Source organism: Balaenoptera borealis (assembly GCF_965194805.1).
Source record: "Balaenoptera borealis genome assembly, chromosome: 16".
Classification (NCBI taxonomy): Eukaryota; Metazoa; Chordata; class Mammalia; order Artiodactyla; family Balaenopteridae; genus Balaenoptera; species Balaenoptera borealis.
In genome coordinates this window covers 64,369,237-64,381,240 of record NC_138872.1, presented here as the reverse complement: position 1 = coordinate 64,381,240, position 12,004 = coordinate 64,369,237, and the positions used below count along the sequence as shown (strand labels likewise).

Genomic DNA, 12,004 nt, shown 5'->3' with positions numbered 1-12,004 from the left:
TTAACATCTTTATTGGAGTATAACTGCTTTACAATTTGTGTTAGTTTCTGCTGTATAACGAAGTGAATAAGTTATATGTATACATATATCCCCATATCCCCTCCCTATTGCCCCTCCCTCCCACCCTCCCTATCCCACCCCTCTAGGTGGTCACAAAGCACCGAGCTGATCTCCCTATGCTATGCAGCTGCTTCCCACTAGGTATCTATTTTACATATGAGTTGACAGATTTCTGTGCAATATGGAGGATGAGCTTTCTAGAACAGCACTTCTTAAATGTAAATGTGCATGAGAGCTTGTTAGAACAGAAATTCATAGGCCCCATACCTGGAGGTTCTGATCCAGCAGGTCTGCGGTGGGTCCTGGCCATTTGCATTTCTAATATGCTCCCAGATGCCGCTATTTTCCAGACCACACTTTGAGTAGCAATGCCCTAGACCAAGGGTCAGCCAACTTTTTCTGTAAAGAGCCAGAGAGTACATATTTGAGGCTTTGTGGGCCAGTCTGTGTTGCAGCTACTCAACTCTGCCACTGCAGTGTAAAAGTAGTTACAGACAAAATGTAAAGAAATGAGCACGTGTTCCAATAAAACTTTATTTACAAACACAGGCAGCCAAGCCCTTCTGGTCAGTTAGGCTTCTTAGCTGACAGCAACGAAAATCACTGGGTTGTTTAATGAGACAAGGACTTCATTACCTCTTTCCTTGGCAGGTCACCACTGAGCCTATCGCCACCATGGGCCATCACCTTGCCCAATGTTACTGATTCTTTAAGAACACCCAACATCTCTTTTCCATTGTACCAAGTTATCTCTGCATCTTTGATCTCAGTTGGAGGAAAGCAAAAAAGGATGTGCTCCATCTCTGCCCATGTGATGTCTGTGCACATGAGCAGCCCTCCTCTGAAGCTGGAAGATGTCTACACAGGTGTAACTCATGAGCAACAGAGTGCTGGCAAAGCATCCACATCTGAGTGAGCTCCGTCCTCCCACATCCGCCACCTCGACAAGATCTGCCCTGGAGCTGACAGATCCAGACTCTTGTGCCAAGAGCCTGGGAAAGGCTCAGGCCCAGTCAGCCAAGTCTTCAGGTCTAGAACAGAGTATATGATTGAACCCAGCACAGGACCAAACTCCAGTTCCTTGAATGCCAGAAATTTCTTATCTCCAAAAACTGAGTCTTTACCAAATCCAACTTACCTATTAGTTTGAGATCACAGTGGCTTGGTTATGACATCAGATAATCCCAAGTGCAGTCTCCTGGATAAGAACTGGGACCTGTTTCAAAGAATTCCTTGAACCAGCCTCATTCTACTTCTAAGCCCCAATCAGCTATGTTGAACACATACATACGTGCGCACGCACACGCACGCACAAAGATTTCATTAAAGAATATTAGTCACGCACACTCAAGGAATCTCCGAAGAACCTGGCTTAGAGGCCATAGATTCAGAAGCATCGCTGAAATGGCACCACAGCCTTGTGCAAGAGCAATGACCAGGGGGCTTACCCTGACCCACACACCCTGGTCGAACGGTTGGCACCGGGCGAGGGATGCTATTGCAAGGATCTCTGCCTTTCTGGCCTCTGGAAGCTGAGTATTCCTGCTGCTCCCCTCCCCAGAGTGGATCCTCGGGGACAACCAGCTTCCCCTTCAAAGTCTTGCACAGGTATGGCTGATTGGAGGAGTCTATGCCACACGCCTGTATCGTTGCTGCAAAAGTTGCCGGGAAAGAAAGTTTTAAGCTTATACCATAAAGTGGAGAAATCTCCCAACTAAAAAGGATATGCAAAGGAGCAGAGTGGTCAGAAAGAATGCCCACTACACCTCCTAAGACAGATTTTGGGGATTAGATTCAACGCATCTAGGGCCCCAATCCAGGGTTTCTTCTACTTTTCCCCTCTTCCCAGATTCACTTCAATTTCCACCAATGTCTTCTATGTTCTTTAGCCCTCAAAGCATATGCTATATTACCAATCGCTCCCCACCCCCGGCCCCTCAGGAAGAGCTTATTTCTCCTAAGACTGGAACCCGCATTCTTAGCAGTGCAAAATTTGTTTTCCTCTTTCCTGAAGAGGAGGGAGTCTCAGTTTTTCAAAACACATGGCAGGGCTTCCCTGGTGGTGCAATGGTTAAGAATCCAACTGCCAATGCAGGGGTCACGGGTTCGAGCCCTTGTCTTGGAAGATCCCACATGCCGCAGAGCAACTAAGCCCACGCGCCACAACTACTGAGCCCGTGTGCCATAACTACTGAAGCCCGCATGCCTAGAGCCCATGCTTTGCAACAAGAGAAGCCACCGCAATGAGAAGCCCACGCACCACAATGAAGAGTAGCCCCCGCTTGCCACAACTAAAAGAAAGCCCGCGTGCAGCAACAAGGACCCAACACAGCCAAAAATAAATAAATAAATAAATAAATTTATAAAAACATGTGGCAGGAAGCAGAAAAAAAAAATCAAGAAAGAGATGAGTTGAGCAATTCGTATTATAACAGGTCATCTCCAGCTCATCTAAGAATCCAAATTGAAAACAAATTGGTTTAAATTGCGACAAGACAGCTTTCTGACGTTCAGGCTTGTGGCAACACGGAATTCTTTCCTGGAGATCTCTAGGGAATTGGCTGGATCCACCAAGTTGGCCGGCATAACTGAGACATAGTTGGGTGTGGAGATAGAGATATACATTAAGTGGCTTTCACATGTCCCTGCTAGCTTTGCTTGCGCGCTGTTAGTGCGTGGTACCAACTGCACGGGTGCAAAGCTAGACATTCCAATGAGGCCAGGCACATGAGTGTACGTGTGCCTGGTGGGGTGGTAGTGGGGCAGGGGTGCAAAGTCAGCTGGAGCCAGGAACAAAGGACTGATCCTTGGTGTGGCTTAACTGCTGCCGATTATCCCCTCTCCATCCCAACTAAGTTTTGCTATTGCTAGAGAAATTGAAATTGCCAAAGAGAGAAGTTGGGGTGTATGCGAATATTTTCTCTGACTCTTACTTAAACACTGGAAACTTTCCTGAGACTATAAATATGACTGGGGCTCAGCCATTTCTCTCTTTGTAGCCTATGAAAATTAACTTAGTCCACAGGGACTGCAATCACCACCAAACCCCCCAAGTGTGGGCTCTTCCTCCACACTGACAAAAATAACAGTTAATTAGGCCGCAACACCCAAAGGAAAGTGAACTTACACCACCAAGCATGGGGCAGCATGCAAGATGTTGCCATGACAACCGGCATTTACCGGCTCTTCAATTTTAATATATCAAAGGCTAGGGATAATTTCCTAGTGAGAATACATGAGGGTGGATTTTTCCCCCCCTCCTCATTCCTTCTGCCAGTCTTTTGCCAGTACAGGAGCTCTATTCCTGTGGCAACCCGTTTAAAAGGAAGCCTTGTGAGAGCATTAAACACCAAGCATGGTACTCCTGGAAATGCTGTCTGCCTTGGGAGGCCCAGGGAGGATGGCACAGCATGTTTTTCAGAGTCCAGGCTGGGTGGAAAGAATTCTGAGGCAGGTGAAGTGTGACCTGTGAATCTTTGCCCACATTTCCAGGTGAACTTTCTGTTTTCATGAACTTTCCTTCCTTCCTCTCTCCCCTCCTTCCCTCGCTTCATCCATTCCTTCCTTTCTTTCCTTCCTCCTTCCCTCTCCTTCCTTCCTTCTTCCTTTCCTCCCTTTCTTCTTATTTTGTTGAGTGCTTACTCTGTACCAGGCACCTAATAAGCATCACCCCATTTATTCTTCATAACTACACTGTAAGATGAGTATGATTCTTATGTTACAGATGAGGACACTGAGATTAAGAGAGGTGGAATGCCCTAATCACATAGTAAGTTGCAGAGCCTGGATTTGAAGGAACTTGGATGTCGCTACCCAGGGCCCTCATACGCTCTATAAATAGAAGTAAATATGTTTATTATTATCATCATTGCCCTCACCACCATGTATTAGTCAGCTATTGCTGCATAACAAACATCTACAGAATCTCAATGGCATACAATAATAAGGATCTATTTCACTTCAGGATAGGGTGGCTCTGATCCTCATGTGTTTATTCTGGTGCCCAGGCTGAAGGGGAGGCAAATACCCAGGGAAAGCTCTTCTCATGGTGATGGTAGAGTTATAGAGGGTCTGCCTAACCACACAAGCACATTTCAAATCCCTCCTGTGTCATGTCTGCTAATATCCCATTGACCAAAGCAAGTTGCATGGTTGAGCCCAAAGTCAGAGTAGGAAATACACCCTCCCTTTCGTAGGATGAATTGCAAAGTTTTATGGCAAGTGTGTGGATACAGAAAGGGGTGAAGAACTGGAGTCCAAAAGGTCATAGAGTTATTGCTGTCATCATCATCATCCTCATCATCCTCATCCTCATCCTCATCACCTCTATGGACCAGGCCTCTCTTTACCTTGATCTGTGTTTAAGTAATGAGTGATTTCTTTAACTAAGCTCTTCAAGAGTACCAGTCATTACTGGAGCAGCTAGTCATTCAACTGGATTAAGTTTTCCATTAATTTTTTTTAAAAAGAACCTCATATATTGGTTTATCATAATTTAAAAAAATATTGTGGTGACTGTAGTTCAATATAATGTTTCTTTTGAATCACTATGTACTTCACTTTATACATCTAAAAACCCAATTTTTCTGAGATGGGGTTCATAGGCTTCACCAGACAGCTGAAGATTTCTTCTGCACGAGAGTATTTAAGAACTCTTGGTCTTCATCGTGTTTTTCCCTGGCACAAGGCATCAACTTGATTTATACTTACAGCTCTACACATCTGTAGCAAGCTTTACAGTTGACAAAGTCTCTTTCCCCCATCTTTACATTTTATCTGCATAACCATGGGGACCTGCAGGTGACATACCCACATAAAGTTTCTAATAGCCATTCCTTTGGTAAATGAGGCATTTACCAGAAATTGCAATAATTTCAGTATTTGAACCTAATAAGTGAGGAGTGGTCAATTTTACTTTGAGAAAATCTGAAAATATAAGAAAGTAGGCTCATTGTTTTAAAGAAGTAAAAGCTATTTAAATTTTGTGTTCATTCTCTAAATTTCCACATTTGCAAACCTCAAAATGCTCAAAACACCTTACTTGTTCAGAAACAAATCAAGAATAAGGACAATCTTGAACTATGAAATATAATAAAAATGCAGGATTATTTCTTATAGGTTCAACCCGGTACAAAGTGCTTTAAAAAAGTTTGCTTAAACATTCCCTTGCAATTTGTTTATATATTACTGTAACCTGAGGAAAATATTTATTTGTCTTTTTTTCATAGAGTCTTACTAGCCACTCCATCTCCAGCATTTAACACAATACCTGGTACAGGTATAAGCTCAATAAATATTAAATGAATGGGAATTTTTGGAAGGGCAAATCCCAGCTCTGGAATAGCTCACATGGCTCATAGAGTCTAAATCCATGAGTGTTCTCTATTAGTAGGTAATTCTGCCGAGAGAGGTGGGGCAGATCTGGAGTAAATAGAAAAGCAGCAGATGAACAAGGCCATTCTTGTTGCAGTGACGCATTGGTACAAAGTGATTATTTGTTTTCTCTAACACAACGTAAAAAGTGCTAATGGGATTAGCCTTTTGTGATGAATACTAATATGATATGAAAATGAATGCTAATATGCAATGTGAATTGCTAACAAAGGAGAAAATTGCTAATAGGATTCAGTGGACCTCAGTGACAAATGCTTTGTGCATCCCTCTGGTCTGGCCAAGGCTATTCTCGTAGCACAGGAATGGCAGTAGGCTGGGGGGAAATCATAGCATATGAGTTGCTTGGTGATGGGTGGATTTCAGTTGCTTCCTCTGAAATTACCTATTTGTAGGTGGGGATGTGAGAGGAGGCACACACAGGATAACCACAAACATACCCACTTGGGCTTGCGGTGTGTGGAGGATCCAGTGGCGAGGTCTCCACAAGGAAGCTAGCACATGGCCCTTTCCACCTCTGTGTCAGGCCTTTGAACTTTTCCAGTGTTCTCTCCCATCTATCATGCTGGTTGGCCTTACTACAACCTTGTGCAATTATGAGGCAGACATGCAAATGGAAAAGTAGACACAGAGAGAAGTGTCTCACCTATAGTCACAGAGATGGCAGAGCTGGGGCCCGATGCTACTTCTGGGTCTTCCCCTGGCTCCTCCATCTCCCCCGTCCCATCTCCCCACCCTCCATCTCCTCCAGCTTCTCCCCTCCGCGTCTCCTTCCCTTCCTACCAGCATACTGATTTTCCCTCCTTTTGTTGATGGCAGGAGATGGCTTAAATAAATAACTTAGGTTGGTTTAAAAAAATCAGTCTGTGCTAACACAGGAAGTGACCAGGTTCTGGTCTCAGGTTCTGAGACCAGTGATGGCAGCATAGGGTGTTTTAACTCAAATGGGTGAGGCAAAGAACTCCTGGAAAGTGAAAACTTCAGATGAACGTCTTCAGGCAAAGGAACCATGGAAGGAACAAGGGGAGAAAGCAGAGATAAAACCCTTAAAAAAATTCTGATGACCCAGATGCGAAGTGTGATTCCTTTGAGGAAGGGAAGTTGAGGCACCACCTCAGGGACATAGCGAAGAGGGTCTCGTCCTACACAAGAGAGGATTCCGTGGAAGATAGAGGAGAGGACGATGATTCTTTGGCTATCAAACCACCCTAGAAAATATTTCAGGAAGAAAAGGCTCATCACAGGAAAGAGGAAAAGAGAAATGCAGGCATCGTAGTCATTCAGCAGAAGGCGGGAAGCTTGCTGGAGTGAAAGAAAACTGAGGAGGACAGGATAAAGCCTGCTGGAATGAGAAAGACAAAGGAGGAGGGAGATGGCAAGAGAACATTCCAGGAGAGGCGGGGCCACCCGGAGCAGTTAGAGAGGAAGCAAGATGAGGCAGCAGGAGGAGCCGGAGCGCAGGGAGCGCGAGGCTGCACATCCGCCCCTGGACCTGAGAGCGGACGTGACGTTAAGTGAAGGCACGGCCACTGGACACAGCCGCGTGAGCTGGGGCCCCGCGCGAAGCCCGTAAAAGAGGAGGAAGTGGGGGAGAGAGACCTGCTGTCTGCCTTACACGGGATCGGCGACGTTGAAAGGAGAACCGGCTGAGCTGAGTCCTTGCCCGTGGAATCCAGCTCAGGTTCTGAGGAGGAAGAGGAGCTGGGCGTGGGGTTGGGGTGGAAGAGGAGAGTGCGCGGGGGTGGGGGGAGCCGTGGGGGGTGGAGGGGGCGGGGGGCAACTCCGAGGACCCGTCTGGACCCGAAATGAGTGGAGATGAAGAGGGAGGGAAAGAAAACCATATTGTAGTTGTTCCGGAGTCACAGTTTGACCGAGGGCTTGGGAAAGTGAAGAAGGGGAGGGAGGCTGCGGTGGGTGAGGGCTCCCCGCAGAGCAGCACCGGGACCCGAGGAGACCTCCTGCGACTCCCAACCTAGGCGCCCACTGAGCTCAGACAGGAGCCGCCCAGCACCCACGTGCCTGCAGGGCCGTCGGAAGAAACCAGGGCCTGGCCAGGATGGAAGGAGGCACTGACGGGGCGGTGCACAGAGCACAGGACAAGAAAACAGACGGATTGCGGCTCTGAAGGGGCTGCAAGTGGAGAAGAAGAAGGGCTTCTGATTACGCTGCTGGGGAAGGTCAGCCTCATCCTCAAGGCCCAGCACCCCAGCATTATCACCTGTCGGAGGAATGGCCATGGCCAGCAACGTGGACAGATCTACACCGTGATGAGCTGCGTAGACCATGACCTCGAGCCTGATGGAGACCATGAAGCAGCCTCTCCTCGGGGAGGCGAAGACCCTGATGCTCCCTCCAGCTGCTACACTGGCGAAGCGTCTGCAGGACAAACTGGATCCAGCACAGATGTCCAAACTGCTGCTGAGCCAGGCGGGCGTCCTCAGGTGCGAGTCTGGCCACACCCTTACTGAAGGTCACACCTGGTCAGCGTGACCCCGTGGTGCTGCACCTCAGAGAGATTGCTTGGTGCCGAGGAATAGGACACCAGTGGACACGTGGTCTGTAGGCTGCATCTTTGGGGGCGCTGCTGACTCAGAAGCCACTATTCCCCGGGAAGGTGGAAATCAATTAGCTCAACATAGTGTTTGAGGACCTGTGGACCCCCCGTGAGAAAATCTAGCCTGGTTACAAAGACCTCCCCGCAGTCAAGAAGATGACCTTCACCAAGCACCCCTGTAACAAGCGCCTTTCTCAGACCTGGACTTCCACCTGTGACCTGCTTCCCAGGGTGGAGGGTCTCAACTCGGAAGACAGCCTCGTACACGAGTATTTCCATGAGATCCCCCAGCCCCATCGGCCCCCCAGTGTTCCCGATGTGGCCAATCAAGAGCGAGCAGCAAAGAGTGAAGGGTGGCACCTGCCTGCAGCCCCCTGAGGAAGGCCTGGGTTACAGCTGGCTGGGTGTCGGCCTCCACAAACCAGGGGACCTCAGCTGCAGGCCTCGCCTTCAGCCCCAACTTCTGAGGTTCAGAGTGGACCCCAGGCCAGCCCTGGGGAGGGCCAGCTGACAAGGTTCAGTCAAGACTAGGGGCAGGCGCTGGAAACAGACCCAGATCCTGCCCAGACTGGACACACCTGCTGCTGGTTTGGGTTGCTCTGGGTCGTGACCATGTAGTCTCGGATGGCTGGTCTTGTTTGGTTTTCCACGTTGCGTTTTTGTTTCATCTTGGCTTGTAAATTTCTAGAATTAAATCACGTTTTCTTTCTTGTGGGAAAACAACATCGAACTTACTCATCTATCCCCTTCCTGCTCTCTCTCTCTCCTCCCCTTCCATCCATACCCTCTCCACCTCCCTTATCCGCCAGGCCCCCTCCACATTTTCCTCCTCCACTTTCTACCCCTCCATTGTTTCTTTCTTTTCCACCTCCTCCCAGTCTTCTCCTTTTCCCAAATCCTTGGCCTCTACTGTTTGTATCCAAGAATCATTTGCTCCAGCAAAAGCTAACATTTATTCTGAAAACAGACTTTGGTTTGGGAGCAGCTCATTTTGAAATCAAAGTTAGAGTGAAAACTTGGCTCAGGTGCTCATAAATGCTGCGAAGATACAGAAATTCTCTGAGCCTCAGATTCCATATCCATCAGATGGATTTCCTTAAAGGGTCGCTGCGAATAGCCAACCTTTAATTGCAACTATGATTGCAGCTAGGACTATATAGTTATGTGAACTATAATTGCAACTCTTCAAAAGTGGGTATGTGTGGGAAAGAGAACTGGGAAGGAATATTGAAAGACTGAAAATGGCTGACTAGGGTGATTTTTTTTTCTTCTTCAAAATTTTCTTTAATAATGTTGTTTCATTGTATTTCTATGGTTCTCCACCTTGTCAGACTGTATGCCCTTTTTTCATAACTAATATTTTGTGATATCCCCTTTACATGAAATGAAATTCATAGGTTATATAACTCACTTACACATAATTTCATAAAAAGTTAAAGAATGCCTTAACTATATTATACAGGAGAATAACAGAAAAGTAATTTGTATAAAATAATTTGTATTTCAATAGGTAACTGCTTGGCTGTGAATATAGAAGAGATGATGAAGGCAGATTCTTGCATCTCTATCTAGACTCACCACGAATGGGTTGCTTTCAGAAACCAACTGACACAGGTGTGTTTTACTGGGGACTCTCGTACCTTGAGTGGCTTCGCCACCAGTGATGGGGGTTCCTGAAATAGTAAAGGAACTGCTGGTAGTGTTCTTAATAAAACAAAGTGAGGTTTACAATTTAGTCCACAGACATTTCAGTATAAATTAAGACTGTGAAAAATTAAGTTTGTGTTTCTAGGGAAAGTAGACTTTATAAATAAGTTTTTCACTGATTGAGTGTCCAGAGGGACATTAGAAAGTCAGCTGGGACTTGGGCAATTCTGCATGGGCTGAAGTGGTCCTCTCTGTGGCATGGGTCCCACGCTCTCAATATGCATGGTACCGTACCTCCAACAATCAGACAACCCAAAGCTTCCACACATTTCCAAAATGCCTCTGGGAGGTGGACTCTCCCACGCTGAGGCCGCAGCTATGTTTTCATTTTTAAAAAAAAGCAAATACTCCTGCTCTGTGAGGGCTTTGACAACCTCTGGGCTGGCGTCACTCTCTCTCTGAGGCTAAAAGCAACAAGAATAGCGGCACTGATCCCACATCTAGAAAATTGAAATTGAACTGACTTTTTATCATCTAACCTGACAGGTTCAGCACTTCTCTCCTGTCACATTCCTGTCTGTCCTCAGAGTTGTTGAACAGAATCTTTCCACCGATCCGTGTTATTGCTAATAGGATTTGTCTTAAACTGCGTCCAGCCTCCTCTTGTTTCCTGAGACCATGGTGGATTCTCTCCTCTCCTCCCTGAGCCCAACATTCCTTGTATTTCAGCTAATCAAATAATTCTCTGCCAGACGGCAGGGAGAAAGCATGGCCCCTGGGATAAATGATGGTGCTGTCACCAAAGGCTGGACTGGTCAGGACCAGTTTGGATTAAAGCCAGATACTCTCAAGGTGAGACTAACAGTGAGGTTTGCAACAGACAGTCCCATCTGGACAAAGCAGACGTTCCAGGATGCTGGGACTCTCCAGTGGCGAACAAGCTTTGGTCCATGCGATGGGCCTGTGGAAATCTCTTCTGACGTCAGTGTTCTGTCTGCTTCAGAGTTGGGGGGGATCTTAGTAGGGCTTGGGATTTCAAAAGGAAATGGTTTGGCTCAAGTGGAGAATTTAAGGTTCTTGAAAAAAGCTCTCTATTCATCCTGTGATTCTAGCACCATCCTGGAGGCTGGATCCTTCGTTCTAAGCCTTTTTCCTGGAAAGTATTATTGTTAAAAACAAGACAACACAGTCCCCAAATGGAGTTGCTTATACTAAGCCCTACATCACCAAGCTGAGATTCAATTTCAGCACAGTTTCAGCCCTCCCGGAAGTGGAATCTTAATGTAATCAGGGATCACCTGCTCAGCACTAGTGAGGCCATCGCTGATAGACCCTCACCAGCCCCTGGAGGAAAGTGACGTTGCCATGACCAATCCTAGTTTGTCTAGTATAACTTCCTTGTTCTGCTCCCTTCTGCCTATAAAAGTCTTTCGTTTCGTACAGAGCCTCAGAGCTCCTTTCTGTGTGCTAGATGATGCATGATTCATGAATCATGGAATAAAACCAAGAAAAATGTTAAAAAATTACTCTGTTGGATTTTGTTCTTTAACATTATCTTTGGAGGTTCTTTCAGTTGCTCGGCCAAGACTTTGGACTGAATTTCCTATTCTTTAGAGTCTGAAAGGAAGGTACAGCCCTACCCTGGAAATTCCTCCTCCTTGCCCTCCTCTAAAGTATTGCCTTGTAACATTTCCCTAAGGTTAGTTCCATCCAACCACTGAAATATTATCTAAAGATTATTTCAAAGTAAAAATCCTAGATCTGGGCAAAATGGGGCCAGTCTGTGTGTGTGTGTGTGTGTGTGTGTGTGTATGTATGAGTGTGAAATTCTGCCCTATTTCCTCTAGGATGTGATATTACATGAATCCTGGTGCACATCTTTGAACCACAGCTTAGTTACACGTGCAAATCATTATCATCTTCGAGGTTTATTCCTTCACCTGTGAAACAGAGGCAATAATGGTATTGTAGGGGAGGAAAAGTAATTTTCCCTCTACCCTTCTAGTTTCCTGGCTGAGGACCTCCCCTCTCAACCGCTGAAATAAAAGACAAATAAATAGGAGAAAAACAAACAGAAGTTTAATAACATGTATACCTTCTGTATACATGGGAGATACTGAGGAAAATTGAGTAACTCCCCAACATGGCCCAAGCCATTACCTTAAAAACCGTCTCCAGCTAAAGAAAAAGGAAGATGTTGGAGGGGGTGGTTCAGGTATGGGAGGTTATCAGGCAAAGCTTAGTAAACAAGGGTGTGGTTCTTATACAGATTTAAGTCACTTTCTCCCTAGAGACGAGTTTCTTGTGATTTAGAACCACCTTTTCTTCCTGGTACTGAGAGAGAGACACCCT

General features: G+C 46.2%; 1 protein-coding gene across 5 annotated transcripts in view; it reads left to right on the top strand.

Annotated features, from left to right (window-relative positions):
- RPS15A (ribosomal protein S15a) overlaps positions 1–12,004 on the top strand; it is a 399,535-nt gene that overhangs the window by 369,428 nt on the left and 18,103 nt on the right. For 4 of the 5 annotated variants that reach the window (XR_014236119.1, XR_014236120.1, XR_014236121.1 and 1 more), the window contains 2 exons: positions 712–1,668; positions 9,516–10,504. The exons of the other annotated variant lie outside the window; for it this stretch is intronic. The gene's annotated coding sequence lies outside the window, so the exon portion shown is untranslated. The remainder of the gene's footprint in view (positions 1–711; positions 1,669–9,515; positions 10,505–12,004) is intronic. 5 annotated transcript variants of the gene reach the window in all.